Source organism: Ambystoma mexicanum, chromosome 3q, assembly GCF_040938575.1.
Source record: "Ambystoma mexicanum isolate Mex_15411 chromosome 3q, UKY_AmexF1_1, whole genome shotgun sequence".
In the NCBI taxonomy this organism is placed as follows: domain Eukaryota; kingdom Metazoa; phylum Chordata; class Amphibia; order Caudata; family Ambystomatidae; genus Ambystoma; species Ambystoma mexicanum.
Window position 1 is genome coordinate 290,104,192 of NC_090926.1, and position 21,060 is coordinate 290,125,251.

Sequence of the window (21,060 nt, forward strand, 5' to 3'; positions counted from 1 at the left end):
CACCACTAGACACAGTTAATAGCCAAACACTGTAAATGCAGTAAGGCGAAAACAAAATGCAACAAAGAAATAGCAAAAAGTAACTGTTGCCCACCAGCTTGTCCATTTATCACACCTACAGTTAAGCAAAAATCCTCTGAGTGTTAGTCTAGGGCAAAACAAAACGTGTACCCGTGTACCCCATTGTACGATGCATTGTACAATGATGAAAGTTACCAAAAGTAATAACAAGTTACTAAAAGTTGTAACAAAGTAACAAGAATATGTTTTCCAGTACTGACAGCCTGAAGGACATTTTCCCATGACAAATGAGCAAAAGCCAGTGTAGTGAACCTTAAGGATTCACTGCACTGCAAAAAGAGCAGGTCAGATACATTTTTTTTTTTAAAAGTACAAACTTTGGGGGTCCATAGAAACGGAAGGAAAGGTGCTGTATAGAGAAATATTTCCTAGCCTTTGCCATACACAGTGTTTAAAACAGAATGATGGCTTCTTAGTGCCAACCGCAGACACACTGGCCCTTTCTCATGGTCACCCACTTACCTCTTTCCCTTGATCTTACTACTCTTCGTTCCCTCTCCTGTGCACTCCAATGTCCATTTTCCTCCCTCCCTCTCTCCTGGCAGTTTGATGTTTCACACACTCCTTCTCCCTACATTTCTCCTAACCTTTTCACTGCACGGCTCTCCTCACCTTACCTCTTACTATACCTCTTTCCTCTGACTACACCCCTCTCCTCATCTCTCAATACACCCCTCTTCTCTCGATTACTTATACCCCTCCCCTCAAAGTCTACTCCGGGATATGGTGACCTGCTCACTCTCCCTATTCTCACGCCCCTCACTTTACTCCTGGACTCTTCTCCTGGCACCCCTCTCTCCACTATCCTGTCTCCCAGCACCCACTGCCTATGCTTCTGCCTACTACTCTGATGCTCTCAGAGACACGCTTACTCACTGCTTAATTCTCACAAACTGGCTCCACCATCCCTCACAAATACCTCACATGCACTCTGGCTCAAATTCTGCCACCAACTCTTCCGCACTCTACTCCGCTGTCCATCCTCCATCTGGTCTCTGTGTCTACCTCCTCATCTCCCGACCTACCACTGCAACCCACACTCTGCTCCACTTTTATACTGCGGTTCTCCTGCTTCTACTCTCTTCACTCCCCCATTCGGCTCCAGTGCTCACCTGACTCATGACCAATGTGTGCCAGTCTTTTCCCGAGGGACCGAATTACACACAGAATAAACAGTTAAAAAAAATACTTTAGCCCAACTTCCTTCTCCAGCACTGTTTTGGAAAGTCTGCAATGGTTGTTCCACGCTCGTCTTAGGATGTTGTTGGTCTTGGAAGCAGTTTCCAGGGTTCTATGTCGGTAGCCTGCTCACAAACTGTTGCTCCCGCGATTGAGGCACAAAAAGGTTGCAATCATAAAGGGGCATCCTTAGTTACACGGCCGTTTCTCCCCTCTTGCTTCTCCACTCTTTTTGACTGCTTAGTCTCTGTTCTCTCCTTTCCCTTTCTCCCTTTTCCTATCTCCTCCCCTCCCCCACTTACTTTCTTCTATGCACTTACTCTATCAGAATTGTCCCTGGACCTATTATGATAGCAACCTTGTCTGTCTCCTCCCCCCCTCCCCTTACTGGTTCCCCCCGCCTCCTCTGCAGCACTATCTGAAATGTTGTTAGGCCTAGTACGATAGTCGCTTGTTTTGTTCCTCCCCTCCCTTTTTGGACCCCTCTCCCTCACCTTTTTTCTTCTCCGTCAGGACTAGTACGGTAGTCGCCTGTCAGTTTCCATTTCCTTCTCACCCTCCCTTCCTTATCTATGTCTTAGCTCTTGCACTATCTGAAATGTCATCAGGTCGAGTATGATGGTTAATTTCAAATCTTACTGTTCATGGCCTGTAAGAATGTCATTGTATTTTCCCTTGTTCCCTCCCTTGCCTTGAAGCGATTTCAAACACACTGTGTATAGGCGCTATATAAATAAACTATCGTATCATATATCCTTGTTGCCCCCCCCCCCCCGACCCCCACTGGGCTGCTGCAGGCTCTGGCCTCCATACAGTGACTTCCTGGTACCTTCGGCTCTCGGCAGAATGCGTACCTGGAAACTAAGGGAACATTATGGCACGCTTTTGTGCTGGACCTTTTGTGAACCAGGCATCCGGGTATGCCCTTTGCAGACTCGGAGCAGTTTCTAGATTGCTGCATTGAGACGTTTGCTTTTAAGAAGCTTTTTGGGCAGTGTACATTATACTGGTTCAACATCCAATTGAGTTGTTGTATTTCGAATTTTCTGCTCGTTTGGTTCCATTGTGGGTTTTCTTGACGTGGTTCTGAAAGAAGGAAAAAGAAAACTGGCCAGACTAAGTGCTTGGAGGAATTTTGGGACAGAGGGTGTCACATTATCCACATGCAAGGCGCATGAGGGGGAACGCAAGACACTGTGGTCCACCCTTCTCCCCATGATATGACCCTGTCACAACTGATACTGAAAAGCAAGGTAACAAATCTCAGGTGACGAACTGGATGCATGTGACAAAGTTCTAAACTGTAATGTTTGCAGTATCCATGTAGTATGTTGCATTTTTATAACTGCACACACATTGCCAACCAAAAATGAATATGGTAAAAAATTGCACCAGTCTGACACATAGCTGCAGTCTTATTAATGTGCGTCAGAGTTCTAAGATTCCCCGTAAAGCAGACACTGAAGAAGGTGAATTGCTTCACCTGTTTCAATATTACTCCATTTAGGAAGAAAAATCGGGCACAATCCCTCTTGCCTCGGATCGGGATTTTTGTTTTGGTGGCAGTAGAGGATAGTTCTGCCTTGTTCATAAAAGTAGTTCAAGTATCCATTTACCTCTGTGGGGCTGTAGGTGACCAAGCTAACAGAACCTTATTATCTGCATATCCAAGTGATGGAACTGGCGACGTTCTGGAGATGGAACATCTAAATGCTTCTTTATCAAAATGTCCTGGAGGGGGTAAGTTAATGTCGATTCTGCCTTTCTGTACATGTACAGACAGCTTTTAGGATGCGTGCATGGCTACACCCTGCATTTATGGATTAGTGCATATTTCCCCCTGCAATCTCACCATCCATCTAGACCCACTAGCGCCAGAATGCATAGCCATGGTCTCACCACACATATTCCAAACTGCATAAAACTGATTATTAACTAAGGGGCGCACTGACTGCCTAAATGAGGTCATACCTGAGTAAAACGACCAAGTACCATTGAATATTATGCACAGATTAAGTCAATCTGGGCATTTAGTAAAACCTGTGGCTGTTAGTATAGTGTGCTAGTACCTTAAAACATGATCCTCAAAAGTAGTGGTAGTGAGAAAAGCTACTTTACTGCCATAAGCACTATGACCTATTCACATATTAAATGCAGCTGAACAGCATACAATTATCTTAATAGTCTGTGTCCATTCTCCAGACCCTATTGCAATTTATTAAATCTGATTTTATTTAGTATTTGTTTGTTTGTTTGTTTGTTTGTTTAGAATTTATTGTGCGCACCGGACCCTGGGGTATAAGGGCGCAGAAAGTAAGAATATGTACAGCTTAGAGCATAAGTTACAGGTTACAGTTACAAGTTACAGACATTACCAGTTACAGACATTACCAGTTACAGGTGCAAGTTTACAATACAAGTTTACAATCGTATGGTGCAGATACTGTGTAGCAAACAGGCGTGAGCATTATCATGGGTTCAATTAGCAGTTGCTGTCGTTAGCCAGTTGATTACAATTTGCCTGAATTTGGAAAAGGAGTGTTCTAGCCTCGCAGTAGTGGGTAATTCGTTCCAGCAGCTTTGACTGGGAAGCTAGCTCCGCCTATGGTGGTCAGTTTAAAGCGTGGTACTTGTAAGCGATTGGTGTAAGCAAGTCTGGTTTGTCTTGTGGGGTGTGTTCTGGTTAATCTGTCCTTAAGATATTGGGGGGCTTTGTTGTGTAGGGATTTGTATGTGAGAGATGCAGTTTTGAGTCTGATTTTCTCATGGGTGGAGAGCCATTTGTGTTTCCTTCTTATTACTGTAATGTGTTCTCTCCTGGGGATGTTCAATGCCGCTCGGAGGGCCTTGTTTTGCTGTATCTGGATTTTGTTTATGATAGATTTAGTGGCTCCTATGTACAGTGCGTTACAATAATCTAGTTTAGAGATGATAAGGGCTCTGGCTAATGTTAGACAACTGTGCTGGGAAAGGAATTGTTTTCCTGCTCTAATGAGCTTACATGTGTAGGCTGTCGAGGAAGCTAGGGAGTTTACCTGTTTGGAGAATGATAGGGTAGAATCAAGGTAGATGCCTAATGTTTTAACTTCTTTGGCAACTTGTATGCAGTTCCCATCTATGATGAAGGAAGAGTAGTTTGAGCTTAGTTTTTTGATGAGGGGTGCGGTGCCTAGGATAAGAAGCTCAGTTTTATCATCGTTCAGGCATAGGCCATGGGTTGCCATCCATGCCTGAACGATGATGTATATTTTGTTCACCATTGCTAGATCTTTTTCGTAAACCCCTGTGAGTGGGAGGAGGATCTGGGTATCGTCAGCGTAGTTGGTATACCTGATACCCAGATGGTCCAAATCATCAAACAGGGGCTTAGTGAATATGTTATATAGCGTTGGTGAAACGCATGATCCCTGTGGCACACCGCAGGTAATAGGGATGGGGTCTGCAGCTGCTATAGGTGAGAAAACCCTCATGGTGCGGTCACTGAGGAAGGATTGTATCCATGCTATAGCCTCAGTGGAGAAGTGTGCTGCTGAATCTAGGTGGTTACATAGGACTTTATGGTCCACTAAATCAAAAGCGGCCGATAGGTCTAGTAGCAGGAGGAGTGCTGGTTTTCCAGAATCTCTTACTTTGTCTATTTGGGCTTTCAGGTCAATCAATGCAGTTTCTGTACCGTGAAGAGGGCGGAAGCCAGATTGTCGGGAGCCTAGTAGTTGGTTTTGTTCCAGGAAGCTCTGGATTTGTATATATGCCACCTTGTCCAGTATCTTCAGAAGGAACGGTACCGTAGTAATAGGTCTATAGTTAGTGGGTATAGTGGGGTCTAGAGTAGCCTTTTTTAAGAGTGGGAGCACCCAGGACTCTTTTAAGTTACTGGGGATAATGCCTGTGGTAAAGGAGGCATTAATTAACTTGGTGATAAATGGTGCTAGATCTCGTGCGCCATCTTTGATGAGTTGTGCTGGACATAAGTCTCCTTTGCAGTTGGACGGTTTTAGACCGAGTATTACTTTCTCTACTTCTAGTATGGAGACTTTGGAGAAGTGGAATTGCGTAGTGGGTTTGGAGTTAGGAAGTGTCTTGATAGGCGGTAATATATTGGGTGCTAGGGTCTCACGTTTTAGTTCTATTTTCTTTTAGAGGTTTCGGACTTTGTTAGAGAGGGCTTGCTGGATTTCGGAGCACCACTTTTTATCTTTAAGACAGTTGTCTTGAGGTGTTATTGGGTTTTCCAGTTCTCTGAGTATGGTGAACAGTTCTTTAGTACTTGATTTGGCTTGTGTGATTCTGTTATTGTAGGTCTCTTGTTTAGCTAAGATGATTTCTTTTTTGTAATGAGAAGAGATTTTAGCTAATTTCAGTTTATTTTCTGGGCTGGGGTTAATTTTCCATGTATTTTCCCATTTCCTTTTTTCTAATCTCAGATTTTTTAAGAGAGGGGTGAACCAGTTGTTCAGGTGGTTCTTTGGCTTGCTGTTTCTGAGCTTGAGTGGTGCGATGTTGTCAAGAGTTTTGTTCATGATATTGTTAATTTCTTCCACTAGGCTGTTAGGGTTAAGGTTGTCAGGTAGAGCGTCCAAAGTGGGCATAAATGTGGCATCTAGAGATTTGCTGAAGTTAGTTTACTCAAAGAAAATGCCAATGTCCCCTATGGGTAACTTGTTGCATCAAGCCATTCAATGGAGGCAAACTAATCAGAGGCAAACTTTTTCAGAAGTAGGGCATGCTTGTGAACTAGCTACTTCTTTAATTATGGGAAGGCTGTATTAGTCACCTTGGTTATACCTGCAGAGACTAGAGAAACTAGCATCCAGGTATAAATTACTTTGCAATTAGGAAGCTGAGTTACCAAAACCAGCTGCTGTAATTCTTGTGTGCATCAGCATAATCCGTTCTCCCTCCCTAAAGTTGATTTGCATTGTTTCACATCAGACTGAGGAACAAAAATGCATGTTAAAGCGCCTCGCTACCTTTGTTATTTTAAAAATGGCAAGTCTACACTGAATGCAGTGTTGCTGTGAAGTATTTGCTGAAAAGATTTACACCATGGACGTGGGGGCCATTTCCAGAGCTGAAACAGTTAATCATACAGAGCGGACCATAAAGTGACAAATCAAGCAGAAATCAATTTCTGTTCGGAGCACAAGCTGCCCTGGCAACTCACCAGACGTGTCACCATTCTTCCTGCTGCCCCCTTCTTCTCCTTCCCATTTTATATATTTTGTACACACAATTATCCACAAGGTGAAGACCTCTGCCCCTGGAATGCTACAATAAACGTCATGCAATACCTCGCCTGCCAGATTTCCCCAGATAATCTCCAACAATGAGTGTCACTTTGCCCAGGCCGCACGTAAACCCAGCTCTCATTAGGGAAAATTAGTCCACACTCTGAGGGGGAGAGGAAGGATGGGGGATGTTAGTCAGGTGGAAGGGGATGGGATAGTGGTCGTGGGGGTGAGGGGGCCATCAACAATGCCACTCCGACTCTTTAAAAGGAAATTAACAGTTGTACTCAAATACAAAAGATTCTGAGGAATGTGCCTAGTCTGCCCCCCCCCCGACGTTTACCCAAGCAACCCAACAACTAATGCTGAAACTGAAATGCTGGGATAAGAGGAAGTGGAGGGGCTCCTTCACTGTGTGGAGAAAGAAATTATGCAATCAAGTGAGGAGACATATGAACAGACCGCATGAACCTACTGCTCTTTAAGTGCTGCCAACTTCCTTATCAGTTCCCTAAAAGTGGCCAAGAATGTGCACCTAGCAACTCATAGGATCCAGTGAGGAAAGCAAAGTGGAGGCCCAGAATCGCTTCCGAAAAATTCTCCTTTTACATGTCAAAATTACCTCCCTAGGTAAGAACGAAACCCTGCTGTTTCCCTTACCCCATTCAGAACATGGGTTGAACATGCAAGAGATCACACAACACTAGGATGGCTCACTGCTGCTATAGTGCTGCAACAACATCACTTGAATTAAAAGAAGTCACAACAAGCAATCAAACGCTGCATACCTTCCCACAATTCTTCACATGCCGCCTATTCTAGAGAAAAGCGATATATATATATGAAACACACCTGGCTATTTTCCAGCTATAGCATTCCCTCCTCCATTCCGGGCTACTTTATATGAGCTTCTATGCAATTACAGGTGCATTTTCTCACTTGTGTGCAAGCAGTGGGGTCCTGGTCTGACTCATGCGGATTGCACTAGCAACCCGTTGCTCTAGGGATGGGAATCAGCCAATCTCTGCGCCCTGCTGTACAAATTCAATCTGTCTCTTGTTTTACTTTGTTTTCGTCTCTGAAACCTTTTAACCCCAGCTGAGCGAGAACACTGAATGCCTCTGCCGGGGCTTGCCTGTGTAATGCAAGATGCACAAGGAGCAAAGAGGGAGCTCTCGCGCAAACCCAGCGATGAACGCTTGGCTTTACGCCTGGCTACCCCCAGGCTCCTGCCAGGTCCGGCTCAGCGGCAGGCTAGTGTGTTGCCATGTGCAATGGAGAGGTGTCCTGCAGGGTACCAAGTAGCGTCAAACGCAAGGTTTGTTTTGAAGCCTTCTGCTGAAAAAGGTTCACACGGAGGCTAAAGAACCAGCGGCTTGGGGGACAGCAGTGATGTCATCATTCTATTGCCACAACTTGAAGAGAACGGAAACAGTTTTAAAAAAAGATTCGATTTTATTTTTCCTGTTTTCACCTTGCTTACCTTAAAATACAGAGCACTGTGCTATGCCCTGTCTGTGCGTTTGTGGCAGGTTTTCTTGGACATGCAGACCACTCTATGCAATAACTGTACCCCCAAACCCAAAACGAAATCCCAACTGTGAAACACTGGTTTGCGCAAGCATCCCTCTTTCTTTCCAAAGGTTGAGAACCGCCAATCATCGCCTCATGCTGAACCTTCCACACCATCTATTTTGGATTGTAACCTTAACTTTAAACGGGAAGTTTTACCAAATTGCATAGAGAACTGTGTTTTGTACTGACATGTGGGGAGGTTCAATTTCCACATGAAAAGTACTACACAATTATTTTCCCTGTTCAGATAGTCTTTAAATGTGGGCGCCATGTAAGAATGGGTAGTAATACACAAAATACTGTGAATTCCCTTTCGAATAAAATAAAGGGCATACAATAAAGAAAGGAGGTTTAGGTGAGAGTGGGACACACGCTCACACACAAGCAACACATTTTGAATGCCAATGAAAACAAAAGCCTTCAAGTCACGAATCTTCTATTTGTGCTGTACTACCATGTAATTCCACCCACTCAAAAGAAGCACTCAGCACAAGGTGAGGCAATGTTACTAAGCAATGCCCCCTGTTTGCGCCTTCACCCGTGACATGACGGATCTTACAGTAAGTACACACCTTCCCCCCTCCATCAAGGGTCGCTGGTATGCGCTTGTGTGGCTGCTCCCCACACAGCCAGACAGGTGCACACTCAACCTCGAGATTTCCCTGGCCCTGCTGTGACTCGTGACGACCCAAAAGGGTCACAGAGTGAAGGGATCCGGGGGGGGGGTCGATGCACCTTACCTTCCTGGAAACCGCTGAGACATTCAGGCCAAACCCAAAGATACAGCAAATGGGTAAGTATGCCAGGCTTTCAGGGCAAAACCCAGGAGTAGTGTGGGTAAAGAAGCCTTTAGGGGCGATGAAAAAGGAGGAGAGGCAAGGTATGAACAGGACTGGTGTACAAAATGAATGGGTGAAAGGGGTCAGAGTTGGAAAGTGTTAGGGGTGAGCTGGATGAATAATTTCCAAAAAGAAAGATTCCCACCAGTCAAAAAATGCCTTTACTGTAATCCATTCACATACTAGGTTTGATAAAGTACTGCAATAGTCAAACATTTTTAACAGTTTTCCATTCTTTATGCACGCCAGAAAACGTACTTACCAGTAATTCAATCACGCCCAAGACTCTCTTATAAGCAATTTGCAGAACTATTGCCACTTGAGGGGTGGAGGGGGCAGGTGTCAAACTGTAAAAGCGGATTAAGCAAGTGAGACCAGAGGACTGTGTATGAATCGCTCCCACACAGAGCTTTGCACTTCGCACTAGGCTATTCGTTGCTAACGGGAGGAGTTATAAAATGTCAAGAAGTAGCAGAGTTACATGCAAGCAACCTTCACCTTCTGACCTTCTCCTATTCCACGGACTGGGAGGTGGGGATAGCATGGGCAAACGATAGGATTCAAGTAAACCGATTGTCAAGGACAGCCAGCTGAGTATCTATTCTAAAATTGGGTCCCTGAGACCAATTAAAACTAGAGGCCATTCAAAAACAGTCCGTGCGGCTGCACTGACATTTCCAGTAGAGGCATGCAACTCGAAGGTCACAGTAGTGTTAGCTCTGCTATAGTGCAAAGAAGAAGGCTCTCGAAAAAGACATCTTTTGAAACTATTAATATTGAGAGATCCACAACAATTAATCGAGAGGCAACATGTGTATTGTAAGCAGTGAATATGGCTTTCACCTCCGCTGTGGGGGGTGGACATGGCCTTTAACGGCCCATCCCCGCTGAGCGAAGTGGGGGTGAAAGCCATTCACACCCCAGGTTTTATCGAGGGGGGAGGGGGCAATGGGCAGTTGACGGGAGGAGCGCCGTGTCCAGTGCACAAAGCTCAGTTCCAGCAGGTAAGTGGGGAGAGAGGGTGGGGAAGGGGTATGGTTTGTTTCAGGGAGGGGGCGGCAACAGCGAGAGGCTTCCTGTTGCCTCTCCCCATTAAACAAAGAATAAAAAATAAAAAAACACCCACCCGAGGAAGGGCCTCGTGTGGCTGGAAACAGCGAGCAGAGAATGTACCAGCCACCCGATTGGCTCGGCGCTCTTCCCCGGGTGCGAATATCCATGGAGGGGAAATGTAATTGGGATTTATCCACGCACTGATGCTTTTTGCATGGTCTCCAAGGGATCTGGCAGATCTCAAAAAGTGTGAGATCGGTTAGGTTAGTGGGGAGAGGGTCAATTCAAGATAGCCTCGCTGTGGTGTTCATGAAGGCAAACTTTCCATACCCCGAGTTCTATGTGTGGTCTGTTTCTAGGTGTTCTGTATCAAGAACATATATGTATTTGTTTCGACAGGTTATCACAGCCTCATATGCTTGTGATACAAGAATGGAGTGGCTGGGACCATCATGTATAAGTAGATTGTAGAGGTGTACCATTCTGATGTTTGATGTGGTATTGGAGCATTATTCAATTGCTGTGTGCGAATGGCTTAGATGGTATGTGTGTAGTGTGTTTCAGCGTAGAAAAAGAGAATGTTAGTGCATCAAGGTTAGTAGAGGTCCCGTTTAGAGAACATTCATCCAGTGTGGCCATGGCAATCTCTTGGTAGTGGCATCTTTTGGGTAATGTACTTGTGAGGCTATGTCCTGGTTTGGGCTAGTATTTCTGGCAGAGGACAATGCAGCAGTGACTGATCCTGGTGTTGACTCTCAGAATATTTCTCGGATTCCAAAGCAGAATCAGCTTCATGATTTATGGCTCAGGAAGCAGCCCGGGAACATTTGACTAAGACTACCACCATGTTTGAAAGGACAAACCTTCCTGACAGGCAGCAGGGGTTGGACTTGATCAAACATTCCTATTTTACCTGCGTGCCTGCAACCTTACTTTGTCCAACTTTGAAAACCTCCAACTGAGGAAGCACAAAGGCTGGGCGATAATCGAGCTTTGGCGACATTTTGATATATTTTCAAACGCGATATAGGATTAGACAATCTCAGTAACAGAGATATATGTATATGTGACACATTACTCACCGTAATCATATTTTTGATGCTTGTATCTGCTTAGATTCACATGCTAAGCAATGGCCGACATCTAGTGGTAGCTGCATAGTATTACATTTTTTGTTTTTGAAACTAACAAAGGGACGTCGACAGGGCGTGCCAGTAACACTACCCCTAGTTTGACGTCCACTGTACCCATGGTTCCTCAGAATATTTTGTTTCTGACATGAGGTAGCATTAATTGTAGCATGAGTACATGTGTAATAAAGCAGATAAGAGTAGGTAAAGCCAGAAATCATCCATGCACCTGCTACTCCTCAGGGGAGGAAGGGTGGACGCATGTGAATATAAGCAGATACAAGCATCAGAAATTTGATTACGGTAAGTAATGACATGCTATGCATAAATTAGCGAGCAGTGTCTTGAGAAGGTGGTGTGTTGTGAGACGGTACAGCGGCAAATCAATGTTTTAGCAACACTTGTCCCACCTGTGAATCTGCTTTAGAATGTGTCAATGCAGTAATGCAGAGTAAAATGATGCATAGAACTCCATGTAGCTGCTTTGCAAATGGCGTCCAGTGTGATGTTTTCAATAAAGGCCAAAGTAGCTTCTGTACCGCTGGTAGAGGTAGCTCTTGGTGTGAAAGGCAGAGTCTTGTTTGATATGATTTGTCATTTATAACACGCCTACACACAAGTGTTTCAAGGGACTAGTAGAGAGTAGCTACTTTGATAGAGAGTAGCAGAGCTGTATGCATTTCACTATCCATCTGGAGATGGCATTTTTTTTTTTTTTTTTTTTAAACGTGATCGCATTCCCTGCCAGGTGCTATAGACAAAAAAACAGTTGGTCTGTTTTTCTTAGCGGTTTTTTGTTTTGGTTATATAGCAAATGACCACCCTCTTTACATCTAGTGTATGGAGGTTTTTCTTAGCTGAGTTTGAAGGGTTTTGAAAGAAAGCTGGTAGTTCAATGGACTGGTTAGCATGGAACTCGGATATGAACTTGGGTGGAAACCTAGTGTGTGTACTTAGTACTAACTTGTATTTGTGGATAACAAAGAAAGGTTCTTGCACTGACAAAGCTTGTAGTTCACCAACTCTTCTTATGGAGGTGATGGCTCAAAGGGAGGGCCTGTGAGCTTTGCAAGTATCACATTGAGATCCCACCCTGGAGGTGGTTGGAAATGGGAGGGTAAAGTCTTTTTACTCCCTCCACGAATGCCTTAACAGGGACTTTCCAGCAGAACACCTTGTTTTGAGAAGTGGTGCATGTGGATAGAGCCGCTAGGTGAAACTTGATGGAGTTGAATACTAGGCTGGAGTCTAGTAAGTGGAGCATGTAATGAAAAATGTGCGATGGGGTACATTCGATCGGGTTTACATCTTTTGACTGGCACCATATTACAAACCTTTTCCATTTGTTGAAGGAACAGTGTCTAGTTGTTTTAAATGACCAAATTCTATGAATTCAGGAGACAAGCTGCCAATTTCATAGATTGAGGATATGGGTGTATTGTTGTCCCCGTGGCGAGTGAGCATGTTGAAGGGGCATGGGAGCTTGATTGGTTCGCACATTGCCAGTTTGTGCAGATGCGGAAACTAAGGTTCTCTCGCCCACATGGGAGCAACCAGGATTAGGGTTACTTGTTCCAAGTGCATCTTGTGGACTATTCTGCTCAGAAGCGGTGTTTGGGGAGTGGGGGGGGGGGGCGAGGTGCGTAAGCAAATTTCCCTGACCAGCACATCCACAGGACGTTCCCCTTGGATACGGGTTGGGAAAACCTGGATGCAAAGTCTGGGCATTGTGTGTTAAGGCAAGTCCAAAGGAGGATAGCCCAAGAGGGAAAAGATAGTTTAAAATTTCTCTGCTGAGCTGCCACTCGTGCTCTTCAGGTAGATCTCTGCTTAGCGAGTCTGCCAGAGAATTGAGTTCCCCTGTAACATGTTGAGACACTAGTAACATGTTCCGTTTGAGTGCCCACATCCAAATATTTTGGGCTAGCCTGGACAGACATGGAGAGTGTATGCCTCCCTGCTTGTTTGTGTAAAACATGGCAGTGGTGCGGTCTGTGAGGACTTGTACTGTTTGACCTGTTAGATATGATAGGTTATTTATAACGCGCTTAATACCCAGAGGTTTCTAATCGCGGATCTGGGGATTGAACCTGTGTTGCTCTGTGTCGTCTTGCTTCCAAGGTGATCACGTTTCCCCAGAGTTATCCTCCCGAGACAAATGCACTTGAAAGGATTGTAGGGCTTTGAGCACTGCTAGCTGCTGCAAGAGGTTTATGTGATTCTGGACTGTGATCTGTGTCCACAGGCCAAGCACTGTGTGGGGAAGGTAATGGGCTCCCCATCCGAACAGTGATGCGTCTGTTGTAACAATTGCTTGCACTGTCGGGTTGTGAAATGGTTTTCCCTTTAACACACTTTCCTCTGTTCACCAGCATAGCGCTTGAACTAGGGCTAGTGAAACAACTACTAGATAGTCCCACTGACAGCTTACTTGAGACCACTGTTTCGCTAACCACTCTTGCATTAGGCGCATGTGCAACCGTGCGCGTGGGACCAGGTAAATGCATGAAGCCATCATCCCGAGCAAGCGCATTGCTTTGCATAGTTATTTGGCGACCAGCTAGAAACTGAGGTATCTGTTGCAGTATATTTTGTACTCTTTCGTTTGACGGGAAGATTCGCGCCACCCCCACCCCCCTCCTGTCTTTATGATAGCTCCCAAGAACTGTTTGGTTTTGCTTGGAACAATAGATGATTTTTTTTCTCGTTGATTGACAATCCCAGTTGGAACGGAAGATTGATTGTTCTTTGGCTATTTTGCTTGCAAATTTGAGGGGATTTCCGTGTTATCAGCGAGTTGTCCAGATAAGGGTACACTGGGATTGATTCTCTGCGTAGGTGCACCGGCACTACTGCTAGTACCTTGGTGAATACACTTGGAGCGGAGGTAGCATCTTGAACTCGTAGTGCTGATTCGCTATTTTGAAGCACAGGAATTTTCTGTGCACTGGGAACATTGAAATATGAAACTATGCACCTTTCATGTCCAAGGTTGTCATGTAGTCTCTCCTGTTTCAGCAGTGGGATTACTTCTTGTAGAGTTGTCATGTGGAAATTCTGAAGCTTGGCATAAGTGTTCGCAGGGCGCAGGTCTAGGACAGGGTGCATGGCCAGGTCTTTCTTTGGCACAAGTATGTACATTGAATAGATACCCTTGTTGAACTGGTTTCGTCTTATGTCTGTCTTGGCGGGTGGTGTTTGAATGTGCTCTATGCAACAGCCTGTCGCTATGGTGGAAAGTACCCACTTGTCTGACGTGATCCTCCCCCATGCATGGGTAAAATGACAAATGCGACCCCTTACTGGAGAGGCATGGGAGGGGACCTGTAGCGGATGGTCATTGCTTCGGTGGGGTGGAGCTTCCCCTTGAGGAGGATTTACCTCTACTTCTGGACCTTCTGTGGCGTAATTGGAGGACCGCTGGGAGTTCTGTACTCTAAAACAGCATGTATTAGAACCTCTTCTCTGCACAAAAGGTTTGTTTGTGAGCTGAGGGTGTCGTATTACTCTTTAGTACTCTTCAGTGCATCCTCAACCGCTTTACCAAATAATGCGTTGGGCTCGATCGGCATATTGAGAAGGGTGGCTTGTGTCTCTAGCTTGAAACCCGATTGACCCGAACGCCATGCATGGCGTTTGATGAGGGTACCCATCAGCAACAATCCGTCCTGCATTGTCTGTTGTGTCTAGATTATTTTTTTAGAATGCAGCTTACTACCCGTCTACCTTCATCTACTGTTTTGAAGAGCTGTGTTCTTAGAGGCTCTACAGCCAAGTCTTTTTGTTGTGAGATCTCGTCCCACTTGTGGAAATTTTAACTCGACAGTAGAGTAGGTTTGTTTGCTATTCTCACTTGGTAAGCAGCCGAGGAAGCTACTTTCCTGCCTAGGATGTAAATCTTTTTGCTTTCCTTGTCAGGAGGGGCTCCGGCAGATGCTAAAGGTGTGCCCACTCTCTTCCTTGTGGTAGTCACTACGTGACAGTCAAGCTTTAGCTGCCCCCTAATGTACAGTGGGATTGATGGGGCTGGTCTAAACATTTTCTCAATGCGAGGGTTGACTTCCCTTGTCAGATTGGTGGCAAGTAGAGAAGGCAGAATGCGCTTTTGGACATATTGGAGCAGTGGAATGAACTGTGCTGCAGATGTTTAATCCCTGAGGATGTCTTCTACGTTATCAACTTGTGCCTCCTGGGTATCGATTTTAAAAAGCTCTGCAGCCTTTAAAAGAAGATTATACTGCAGCTGGCTGTCCACAGGAGAATCAGCCACTGGTTGGTCAGCATGGACTGGGGATTGGATGATGTATACATCATCACTGTCATCATATTGATCTGTACCTTTCATGTCCCCTTGATCTGCTAATGAGTCAGGGTCTCGGGAACCCAGAGTGTTATGATACTATAGGTCATCAGACATGTCCTGACAGGTAGATGTACTAGGTAGTGTTGGGTCCTGGCAGGATCTTTTTGCATTGGGCTTCTTGTTTAGTGTAGTGTGCAGTGAGGGCCTGAGCCGCCGGGTGTCGTCTCTGTAGCAGAACCGCCAGCCTGCCTGTTGGAGTGGTAAGCTCGCACGTGGGAATCCATTGGGTCCCCATCGCACTCAGCGTCACCTAGGATGCCGATGCTGCCATCGCTGAGGCTCCCTCGACGTCCATGGCAGCCGGTGTGATGGGCCCAGCGTTTAGTTTTCCGGTCCTTTAAAATTTTTGGCCTAAACAGTCTGCAGGACTTGCACTGTTTTTCAGCATGATCTCTAGGGGGGCAAAGGTTACACAGACAGTGTGAATCCTTCCAGGGAAACTTCCCGTTACAGGAAGGACAGAATTTAAAGGGTGTGTAGGGGTATAAGCATTCTCTAAATAAAATGGATTATGACCTCCCACCTCTCACCCTACTTTATAGGGCTGAGGCCCATTGGGGCATGGATAGACGCAGACAAAGTTTGTCGAGATGAGTTGTCATCGACAAATGGTCTTGTCCTCGAAAGCCGTCGCTGGCGATCTTGCGGTATACGGTCGTAAAAAGGACAGAAAGAAAGTCTAACTTTAAAGTTTACATAAGTAAGGGAGTCAGCCAGAAGAAGGAACTCCGTTACTTGCGTCAGACTATAATGGCGGGAAAAAAACAATCTGAGTCACCTCAATATGTGAGGGACCATGGGTAGTATTACTGGCACGCCGTGCCGTCACCCCTTTGAGATTCAAAAACAAAAAGTTTTTTTTTTTTTTTAAAACATGTTTTTATTATTTTGTAAGTGATACAAACGGTAAACAATCCCTCAACTCCCCCATCCCACCTCCCCCGCCCACCCTCTTCCGGAAGCATAGTCATTGATCCAAAGTACTTGCGGCTCGTTACTAGGTGAATAAGTCAGAGATTTTTATAGAGTGCGGGCACCACTGTGCCATGGAGACTGGAGATATTCTAGCACTCCACCCCATTCTGTTATGAAGGAGCCATGTGTTCCATGGAGAATGTGTGTGATTTTTTCCATGGTCATTTGGGACCAGACCTTGTGTAGCCAGGTGAACAGCATCGGTGGGTCTCTATTTTTCCATCCCTGTGCGATTGTTGCCCATGCCGCAATGAGTAGGCTCATGAAGCTTTTTCGCTGCGCCTTGGTGAGTGTGTTGACCTTGTGGTCCGTGAATCCACAGAGCCAGGTTTTCTCCATGTACCGGTCCACTTCTGGGAAGATCTTCTTCAGTTCGGCTATTACTCCTGTCCAGAAGAGTTTAACCTTGGGGCAGTCCCACCAAATGTGTCTCCACGAGCCTGCATCTGTACAGCCTCTCCAGCAGCGGTTAGGTGTAAGTGGGTACATACTATTTAGTCTCTCCGGGGTGTAGTGCCATTGCGTGACGATCTTAATCCACATTTCTTTGGTTTGAACTGCTCTGGTCAGTTTGTGGATATCGGACCACAACGACTGCCACTGCTGTGCGGTGATGACTATCCCCAGCGTTTTTTCCCATCTTTTCATGTATGCCCACTTGATGTCTTCTCCCTGGGTGTTCATGAACCTATAGAGATTGGAGACTAGTTTTCTGTCTCCTGAGTTTGTGAGGAGAAACTTTTCAAAGGCGGTAAGTTCTCTTGTCGCCGCATGGGTGATCTCAGGTGTGATCAGCCAGTGTCTAAGCTGCTCATATTTGTACCTGTCCACATTAGTGAGGTTCCAAATTGATTTGCAGTTGGCAAAAGATCTCAGCTCCCCGTCCACGAACATCTCCCCTATTTTCCTGCAACCAGCTTCCTCCCAGTTCCCATAAGCCCCTTGCTCGGTCCCCGGGGGGAACTGCCGGTTTCTACAGATTGGGGTGAACGGGGCCGTAGTCGTGGTTATGTTCTCTCTCCGTGTCTGCTCGTCCCATGCGTTCAGCATGGTCTTCATGATCTCACTAATGCGAAGATTCGGGTGCCTGTGCTGCTTAGGTGTCCATAATAAGTCTTCTAGTGGCGTTCTGGCGACCGCCCGGTCCTGTGTCACCCATATCGTTCGTTGATTGTCTCCTAGCCATTCTCTCAGAATCCTGAGCTGGGCCGCTTGGTAGTAGTTCTTAAAGTGTGGGAGTGCTAGGCCACCTTCCCTAATGTTGGATGTGAGGATTGTTCTGGATACTCTGGGGGGTTTCCTGCTCCAAATGAAGGATGAGACCGACTTGGCTAGGGCTCTGAAAAAGGAGTCTGGGACCCCAACCGGTAGGGACTGGAAGTAGTACAGTGCTTTAGGGAGAATGTTCATTTTTATCGACTGTATTCTCCCCCACCAGGAAATATTTAGGGGATTCCACCTCTCTAGATCTCTTTGAATCTTGGCTAGGAGTGGGGGATAGTTCTTGGTGTACAAAGTCTCTACCTTATGAGTCAGTGTTATACCCAAGTATTTTATGCCCTCTTCCGCAACCTTTATAAAAACAAAAAGTTTAATAGTACGCGGCTACCACTAGATGTCGACCTATGCATAGCATGTATCTAAGCAGATCCACAAGCCTCAGAAATATATACATCTGTCACCCATTAAAGTAAGATGACAAATCAATATGATAAAATATCACTTGATGCCTACTTCAGTGCATACATGGATGTGTATCCTACTTGCATGTTTTTGTTAGTATTGCCATTATTTTTTAGAGGATGTCATTTTGAATCAATTGCAAATTTAGGATGAGGTTAACGGATAATTAATGGTATGAGCTGTGTTTTGCATTTACTGTTCAGTATTAATAATGTTGGCATCTCACATGAAGTAGTGTTATAATTGAGCATTTAATCCACATAATCGAGATATTTATTGTACATCGCCATTTAGCCCAAAAATATCGAGATATAACCTTTGGTCTATTTTGCCTAGTTCTAAGAAGCACTGTTGCAAAATCTTGCCACGAACAGCCAGATTGTGACATTCTCTCATCTGCAGACACTAGATGCCAAAAGGGAACCAGCAGTTCAGTGATTCCTAACCATTCTAGCACAGCTGGGTTTAATGCCCTAGTGACGGCCTCATATTGCATACTTCCCCCTCCTTGCCATAACCAGTAACCCTCGTGACAGGGGAGCAACTTTGACTCAGTCTTTTCATGTGTTTCCAGTGGTTTTATATGTATAAGGAGTATGGAGTTGCACGAGTTGGTCGACATAGCAGTCACTGCTGTCTGTAGATAAGTACTCATGGGACGCTTACCTCTTTGTGCTTGCAGTTAGGCTCAATGTATTTAGCTTTTTGTCCATCTTCATCCGATTTCCCCCATTTCCTTCTGTGCATCACCCCACCCCTTTAACCTCTCATTGCATTTTGTCTGCATCCATATAGGTTTTTTCAACCTGACTTAATCGGACCTAGACAATTAAGGCCTGTTAGGACTGCTTCATTTTATATTTTGTGTCCCTCATGTTATCTATGTCAAGATACTTCAAAAACATGTGCTGTTACTTAAGCAACAAAATCAATAAAAGAAAGTTTATCCATTGACTACCACCCTGCGCTCTCAACACATGCCAATCAAATATCATCACCATTCAAACTGTAACCACTTTAGTAGAAAAACATATCATGAATAAAAACAATGTCATTGATATAAGTGTGGCTGTCAACACTTTCCCCTGTTATCAGTCATTGCCCATTGACGAGATCAAGCACCTCGGAGAACACAAGAGGCGCTCATGCAATTCCAAAAGGGAGCACTTGTAATTGATAATGTCTTTGGCGTACTTTAAAGCAAACATACTTGCTATCACCTATGCATCTTTCATATCTAATGTGGTCCTAAAATGTCCCTTTTTAATGTTATGTTAGGTTACTTGGCATTTATATAGCGCCTTATCTCTCATTGGTATGATCGCAAAGCGCTGGCAGGTTGAACGCCCTCGGGAACCGCAGTTCAGTCAGTATAGAGAGTGTGTGGTATAGTGCCTGGGAGAACCGGATATGTGTGCAGCTGGTGTGGTTTTTGTATGAAAGCTGCTTCTTGGGATTACCTCCTGTAAAGTAGTAAACATGATTATTTGAGGTTTGACTAATTTGTTTTCTGACCTTCAGTCTAGAACCGGCCATTTTCTTTTCTCTTTTTTGGGAACTAGAAAGTCTAAAGTAAATTCCTTTTTTACCTGTTATGGAGGTACATTTTTGATTGCTGGATTTAGAACAAGATTTTGAATCTCTTCCTGGAGTATGGTCAGTTGTTCTTGAGGCAGCCTCTTAGTGGCAGGTTGTGCAGCTTGGGTACACAGTGCACACAGTACACCCTCCATGCCTGTATTTAAAACCCACTAGTCTGCAGTTATCCCTTGTCATGCGTGGGCATACTTGATCCCCAACTTAATCTTCGCACTGAATCTGTTGGTTGTCTCAATGACAATCTGGCTTCGGAGCAGCCAGAAGAACGGAAACTGCCCTCCTGAACATCCATGAATACCTGCTCTCTAACCTTGATTCTAATCTCCCCTCCATCCTCATCTTACTCGATCGCTCTTCTGCCTTTGACACGGTCAACCATGCCATCCTGCTTAACCGTGTCCGTGATAACCTGGGTATCACTGATCAGCCCCCGGCCTGGCTGACCTTGTTCCTCTCCGATTGACCCTCTCAGGTCCAACTTGTGTCCTTCCTTTCTTCTAACTAACTCTCTACCTGTGGTGTTCCCCAAGGTTTAACCTCTCTCCCTGGCTGTTAAACCAATACCTGTCACCTCTCACCAACCGCATTGCCGCTCCCTGCTCCAACATTCAGTGCTATGCAGATGGCACTCAGCTCGTTTTCAGGCTCCCCTCTGCTACCTCTTCTTCTCTCATCTCTGACTGTCTGCTATACAGGAGTGGTGTGACGCCAACGATCTCTGCCTTAATGCCATGACAATAAAACAGGGATTCTCCTCATCGGCACTCTCTAGCCAGCCTCCATTGGCCCCCTGCCTGCTCCTATCTGTGAGGCTAAGAACCTGGGGGTCATCTTTGACTCCACACACTCCTTTTCTCCTCACATCTCGGATGTCTTAAGAAGTCAAACTACCAACTGCACATCCTCAGAGGTATTCTTCCTTTCCTCTTCTTCCCCCAGAAGCACACTGTCTCTAGAGCTCTGGTTCTCTCTAGGTTGGACTACTGCAACAGCCTCTTTCTAAATCTGCCTGCTTCTACTCTCTGCCCTCTGCAACTCGTCCAGAACAGGACTGTGAGACTTGTCCTTGGACTCAAGCCCAGGGATCCTATCTCTGCAGCACTGAAATCTCTGCATTGGCTCCCAGTGGCTGCAAGGATTAAGTTCAAGACCCTCTGCATTGTCCACGAGGCCTTCTGGGGACTGGGTCCTCAATACCTCCAACTCTCTTCGTAAATACCTTCCTTCGATCCTCCAACTCCCTCAGGGACAGTCGCTTCTTCAAGCAACAAGTTGGTGGTAGATCTCTTGGTTCGGCTGGGGCCTCCCTCTGGAACAGCCTCCCTGCCGCTCTGAAACTTGAGAACCATCTCCAG